The 7500-nt window shown below is 45.3% G+C and overlaps 1 protein-coding gene across 2 annotated transcripts in view; it reads left to right on the top strand.

Annotated features, from left to right (window-relative positions):
- LOC134447732 (zinc finger protein 469) overlaps positions 1-7500 on the top strand; it is a 476258-nt gene that overhangs the window by 107293 nt on the left and 361465 nt on the right. For both annotated transcript variants that reach the window (XM_063197351.1, XM_063197350.1), the window contains exon 3: positions 4214-4264. The gene's annotated coding sequence lies outside the window, so the exon portion shown is untranslated. The remainder of the gene's footprint in view (positions 1-4213; positions 4265-7500) is intronic.

Raw genomic sequence — 7500 nt, 5'->3', positions numbered from 1 at the left:
ATTATTACCTACATTTAGCAAAATAAATAGCCCTCTCAAGTCAATGACATCTAGCATAAACAATTTTTGTGTGTGCACAGTATGTTTGTGCATGTGTTTTTTCTTCATTTGTTAGATACTCTAGGAAGTAGGCCTAGATTATTGAAAATGTGGCATAAACAGGTTTTAAGTTATTAAAATCCAAAATATAGAGGTGTATTATCATAGATGAACGTCTTGGCTGTGCAGTGAATGTATTGGCCAAGCTCCCCATGTTTTACATTGTTCATAAAATGGGCTCTTTCTTGGTTTTGTCACCAGCGTCAGACAGAATTAGAAGTAAAAAAATAAGTTTACTGTATTTAAGTGAATTACTTTTACAATTCAACATAATAATTGTAGATACTTATTGGAAGCATATTCTTAAAACTTGTCAAAAACATGTAAAACACATGCTTTTTTGTGAACTACATCAGATGTCACCACCGTCAGGTTTTGTGACAAAAAACCCTCCAAATGCACCTCAGTGGAGGCTGGAGTATAATGTAATGTTTCATTAACCAGCACAATTTAGTAAAATATGGAACAAGATGATGAGCGGAACAAAATCTGACGGTGGTGACATCTGACGGTGTGAGACAAAAAAACACTCTTTCACATATTGTACATTTTTTGCTCACATTAGCCACTTTTTCGCTCTGTTTCTTAGGGGCTTCATGACGCTTCTGAAAAAGTATATACAGTATAATTAACATTAATGTAACAATAATACTATTAAAACTCCCAACGGTGTTGACAGTTTATGGTTGGGACAGTACCAATGTCCAAACAAATTATCAAATTGAGGAGAAATTAGTAAACTTACAGGAGCTTCAGTGATGGTTAAGTACTCAGAATATCTAAAGGTTTGAAAAGGGGTCCTAAGTAATGACAATGACCTTGCGCATACCTGATTTTATTGTCTTTTTAAAAAAATCTGACGGTGGTGACTAATATGCTGGACACACTTTGAGCAATCAGAAAATAGTAGTAAATATTGCTTTACACGCACTATGTGCATATCCGCAGAACCACTTCAATATGGACTTTCACATCATGGTGATATTATTCAATAATATCAGTGATTTTTACATTTTAAGTCAATTGAAATGATGATGTCTGTCCTTGGGACAGCTTTTTTTACAGGGTGTGGGCAGGTTTATAGTATGGTAATACAGTATAGCCATGAAAAGTAATAAAATTACACTTAAATATTTCAAACGACTGTACATTTATGTAACAGACCCCTGTGTCTTTACCTGGATTCATTTTGTTCATGAAAATGTAGTTTATTTTCAACAGAATTGGCAGTTTATTGCAGAGACATGTTTTAGCCGCTTTCTCAAGAATCAGTGGTATACATTATCCGTGCCAATGTGTTTGTATTGGTTTGCATTCAAATATGCACTGCTGTGCATACTTAATGCTCTATAGGAAATCATGTAGACTGGAGGCCCCTGTCTGCAGTATGTGTAGACCACTTCTCTATGGATGTACTTGTATGTGAACCTATTTCTGTGTATATGTTTAAAGATTGTGTACACAAGTGTGTCAGTTATGTACATGCTTGCAATGCATGTCATGTTTTGTGTACATTAATTCATGTATTATGTGTATGTTTGTACTTATACATTGCATATTACCAGGTGCACATTAATTCTGTGGATCTTCCAGAGAATTTTACAGAGAGTGTGCAATTCATCTTGTATACAAAATTGCATTGTGTGTGTGTGTGTGTGTGTGTGTGTGTGTGTGTGTGTGTGTGTGTGTGTGTGTGTGCGTGTGCGTGTGCGTGTGCATGTGTGTATTCAAGTATGTACTGTATGTAACCATGTGTCTTTCTTTGCGTCGGTATGTATACTGTTTGTACCAAGCTCTTGAAGTTTAGTTTCTTCCAACTAAAGTCTTTGGATAATAGGATCTGGCTGAATGAAAATCTTCATAGATCTTCATCCTGGACCTTGTCTTTAGATCACCCCACATAATCAAAAGATTCTTACTGCATATTTTGTCACAATAGAGTTTAGACTGGACATAATGTCATGTGTTTTGTGTTCTGAACAAAGTTTCTTTCTTTTCTTTCTTTTTCTTTCTTTCTTTCCTTCCTTCTTTCCTTCTTTCTTTCTTTCTTTCACGCGCAAGCATACACACGTTAAGCGATTGGCGGTTTATTTTTCTTCGTCTTTTATGTGTGCCTACCTTCGTTTTCTCTCTGCCTCAAAAGTGTACTGAAAACAAAAAGGTTTACATGGTAGTGCAGTCATGAACATCTTGAAGCTTTTGGACATCTGAATGTACGTCTATGAAAACACTACTTGTAAATGAATTAATGAGGACGTTGAAAAAAATGTGAAGTGATGGTGAGGAGCACAGAGAGCGTCTCTGAATTCAAAAGCCTGTCAGTGCCATGGAGGTGGTGGGTGGGCCCCTATTACAATAGCAGCCAGAGCCACCGTCCACGTCAGCCTCCACTCCTGGCCTGCCAAGAAAACAGGAGTCTGGGGCTTCCTTCAGTGGGCACGGGGCGCTACCAAAAACTGGACAGTTGAGGCCTGGAAAAACACAGGCTGATTAATCTTAATTTACTGCTCAGGCACACAGATGGTGGGGTCGAAGCTAATGCCAGCGGCATGAACCCATGGACCCACCAACCTGCCACGTGTGTGTCATGCGTGCGTGCGTGCGTGCGTGCGTGCGTGCGTACGTGCGTGCGTGCGTGCGTGTGTGTGTGTGTGTGTGTGTGTGTGTGTGTGTGATCGTGCACGTGTGGGTGCGGGTGTGATTGTGTGCACGTGTGTGTGTGTGTGTGTGTGTGTGTGTGTGTGTGTGTGTGTGTGTGTGTGTGTGTGTGTGTGTGTGTGTGTGTGTGTGTGTGTGTTTGTGTGTGTGTGTGTGTGTGTGTGTGTGTGTGTGTGTGTGTGCGCGTGTCATGCATGTGTACGTGTGTGCGTACGTATGCATGCAATCGCACGGGTGGCACGTGTGCGTGTGTGTGTATGTCTGTCTGTGTGACTGTGTGTGTGTGTCTGTGTGTGTGCGTGTGTGTGTGTGCGTGTCTGTGTGTGTGTATGCATGGTGCTGTAATGGCGTGAGGGGAATTTTTTTGGCATATTTTTGAGGACTCCTAATGCCAATCAGTCATCACTTGAATGCCACAGCAATTTTTTGGCCCATTGAATATGCTGACCATCTGCCTCTCCTCATGGCCGCAACTGGGCCTTGGCTGCATGATGGAGGCTCTAACAAAGACAAACTTGTCTCTCGGGTCATTACAATGCTTTGTTCAGTTTTCCCCCTGTGGCCTATCCAGAGACAAAATGTGAAAACCAGGAGAACATTTTTTTTGGGGTGTGGTGAAAGAATAGATTATTTGCAAAAATAAATAAATAATGTTTTGGGGCCGTGTCTTCACGACTTATGAACTCAAACTCATGCCAATGTGCACCAGAGAATCCCACTTCTGACTTTCAGGAACATCAAGTTATTTCTAAATCTACAGTGTTGGAGTTAAAGCTGCCCCCTCTGCAGTGTGTGTGAGTTTGAGTGGTGCCTGTGGCATGCCTGTCTAAAAGTCTGGCCCAAATAAAACACTTCAAATTCAACAGAAAAGGGCGCACCTTGCATCAAATATTTGGTGCACAGACGTCTTTCGGAAAGTGTCTGTCCACCAAAAATAGCCCAAAACCACATTACATTTTTTATGCAACGTGTGCCTTTTTCTGTTGAATTTTAGGTTTTTTTTTTTATCAAAATGTGGGTATGTTTGAGCTGAATGAATGCAAGATTAGGGTCCTAGCGTTTAAAAGCAAATTATGTCTTGTTTTTTATGTGCTTCGGAGACAGAGATATTTCGGGTTTTTTAGGCTGAGGGCACCTTTTCCCAAAAAGGGCTAAGGCATTCAGCAGCAGTTTGTTTGCAGGTGCCTTATAGGCTGAAATAGTTTAAAGCATCAGCTGACTCGGGGCAGTAATTCATTCACATATTAATCTTACATCTTACCTTGTGTCCATGTAATGCCTCTTTAGTGCTAAGCGTACTGCTCTCATTGAAATTCTTTCAAAAATTGTATAGACATACAGTAGTACACATTCACTGACGGTCACATAAAGATTCATGTTGATTCACTGTTTGCTTTGTTTGTTTATGTGTCAAGCCATCTGAAATCAATTTTCTTCTCGTGTTTGTCTATTCCAGCCATCCTTTCAGTGCCTCGCAGTGGACCCAAGAAGAAGCACACCTAGACAGGTAGGCCTCTTTTTTTCTGTCTATTTTGTTGTGCTATTGTGTTGTTTTGTCAATGCTGCCTGAAAATGCGCCCCTCTCTTATGTCGTAAATAAAAATGGAGCTGGTCCATAACATGCACTAAATGACCCCATACCCTTGGTTTTTTGGATTAACATAATTACAGTTCACGCCAGCGTGTCTTGGTCACATCATCGCACACTTACTGAGACTTTAGTTGTCATCACTCCTTCAGTCGCTGTGATTAATTAGCTGGGGGCTGGTCTTTTTCTAAGTCCCCAGTTCCATTCTGTTCCTCTTTAAAGTCGCTTATATAGATGTTGGCTACGACTCTGCGGTAGTGATACATGGAATTGGCAAATAGGCACATTTATGTAATAATATTTACCCACTGAATGCAGCACAGTAAAACCGACTTGTGTGCACAAGAACACACACGCACACACGTACACACACACACACACACACACACGCACGCACGTACACACACACACACACACACACACACGCACGCACGCACGCACGTACACACACACACAAACACACACACACACACACACACACACACACACACACACACACACACACACACACACACACACACACACACACACACACACACACAAACAGTCCAAGAAGCTTAGCTCCATAACCCAAGCAACACCCCCGAGCCCCTGCCTCTGTGTGTGCAGGCTTGTGAATCAGTGATGAGGGTTATGGCAGTGGGGGGTCTCTGCGCTTAATTACCCCTGGATGTGGGCCCCCTGGGACTCCCAGCCACTGGCCCGCACCCCACCCTCCCCTCCACATGCCACCCCATCCCACACCCCATACTTGGCTCTCTCCCTCTCCCTACCTCACCCCATGACTGCCTCTCTGGCTCTCTAGACACCCCAGCCCACCTCGTGCCTCCCTACACCATTCTACCCTACCCTACGCCAACACACCCCACCTCCACCTCACCCCATGCCAGACTCTCTCCCTACCCCACCCCATGGCTGCCCCGCTGCCTCTCCAAACACGCCATGCCACCTCCACCCCGCAGCATGCCTGGCTCTCTCCCTAAATCACCCCATGACTGCCTTGCAGGCGCAGCCCACCCCACCCCACCACGCCCCACGCCTGCCTACCTTACCCCACCACACCATACCCCACCTCACCCCATCTCCAATCCACAGCATGCCTCGCCAGTGCCTCCATACCCTAGCCTAGCCTACCCCCCCTCCACCCCACCTCATGCGTTCCTCGCTGGCTACCACACAGCCTACCCCATTCCTGCCTACCATACCCCACCCCATCCCATCTCCAACCCACAGCATGCCTGGCTCCCTCTCCTTGCCCACCACACACCATGACTCCATGCCTGTCTCCCTCCCTGCACCACACCAACCCTCCCCATAAACCCAACCACTGAACTCCACTCACCCTATCCCATGCCATCCCATCCCATGCATACCTCACTCTCTCCCTACTTCACTTCATGACTGCCTGCCTGCCTGCCTGGCTCCCCAAATACTCCAGCCCACTCCGCTGCTCCCTAACTTCCCTCCCAACACAACACAACCCAGTTCCACCCCACACCTTGCCTCGCGCCCTATGTACCCTACCCTACCCTACCCTACCCTACCCTACCCTACCTTACCCTACCACGTGATTGACTCTCTTGAATCCTTCAGCACCCCATGCCATTGCCTACATACCCTACCCCACCCCACCTCACGTACTCCCCATGGCATGCCCAACTGCCTCAGTACCCTGATTCCAGTGTTTCCCCCTGCCTCACCCCATGACTGCCTCCGTGGACCTGTCTCAGGGAGTTTGTTCCGCGCAGGGAAAAAGTTCCGGGTGACATGACAGTGGCGTTCAAATCAGCTCTTGTGCACCGTTCTACCAGCGTCGCTAAGCTGGTCGCTATGGCTCATAAACTGGTCGCTCTGGCTCCCACAATGCTCCATGTCTCCATCCCATACCCCATCTCCACCCCACAGCACAGCATGCCTGGCTGCCTGCCTAGCCCTACCCTACCCTACCCAACCCCAGCCCCAGCCCATGACGGCCTCCCTGGCTGCCTCCCTGCATGGCTCCCTTCCTTCCCCACGTCCCACGGGGGTGGTGGCGGGTCAGTCGAGGCCAGCCTGTTTATTTATGAATATGAGTTTTATGGGCACTGGGCTTTGAGCGCTGTGCTGTGTTTGTGCTCTGCCAGTGATCCGGGTCTTTTTTTTTTATTCCCATCTTGAGGTCCGTGGCACAATTAGATAGTGTGACTGCAGGCGGTCGGGAGATGGAGCCCTAATGAGATGACAAAACACAGTGTGCTTTGATCCCGTGCTTTACAAGACCCCGCGGAGGAGGCGGCGGCGGACAGCGCAAACTCTTGATTTGTTGACCTCTTGTTCTGCTCGCTTTCTCTTCCTTCTCATCTTGTCTCATGCTCTGTTGCTCTGTCTCTTTCTGTCTCTTTCTGTCTCTTTCTTTCTGTCTGTCTGTCTGTCTGTCTGTCTGTCTGTCTCTCTCTCTCTCTCTCTCTCTCTCTCACTCACACACACACACATGCACACACATACTCTCTCCCTTGCTTGCTCTCTCTCTCTCTCTCTCTCTCTCTCTCTCTCTCTCTCTCTCTCTCTCTCTCTCTCTCTCTCTCTCTCTCTTCCACACACTCACACCACCTTTGTGTCTCTTTTTATTTCCCTCCATCAATATCTCTGTTTCTCTCTCTCTTCTTCCCTCTTTCACAGACTTTGTACAGTCTGTCTTTGTTTCTTTTTCTAATTTGTTAAACTTTTTTCCTCTTCTACTCACCTTGGCATCTCTTTCTGTCCACCTTTCCTTTCTTTGTTTGTTCTGCAATTTCAACCTCTCACGCTCTGTCTCTCACCTTTTTCTGCCCTCCTTCTTTCTCTGTCTTTTCATCCATCATTATTTTGACCCTCTGCTTCTTCTTCTTCTTCTTCTTCTTCTTCTTCTTCTTCTTCTTCTTCTTCTTCTTCTTCTTCTTCTTCTTCTTCTTCTTCTTCTTCTTCTTCTTCTTCTCCTTCTTCTTCTTCTTCTTCTTCTTCTTCTTCTTCTTCTTCTTCTTCTTCTTCTTCTTCTCCTTCTTCTTCTTCTTTTTCTTCTTCTTCTTCTTCTCCTTCTCCTTCTTCTTCTTCTTCTTCTTCTTCTTCTTCTTCTTCTTCTTCTTCTTCTTCTCCTTCTTCTCCTTCTCCTTCTTCTGCTTCTTCTGCTTCTTCTTCTT

The sequence above is a fragment of the Engraulis encrasicolus genome, chromosome 4, assembly GCF_034702125.1.
Source record: "Engraulis encrasicolus isolate BLACKSEA-1 chromosome 4, IST_EnEncr_1.0, whole genome shotgun sequence".
Lineage (NCBI taxonomy): Eukaryota > Metazoa > Chordata > Actinopteri > Clupeiformes > Engraulidae > Engraulis > Engraulis encrasicolus.
The sequence above is the reverse complement of the archived record's forward strand: the minus strand, read 5'-3'. Positions and strand labels throughout refer to the sequence as shown.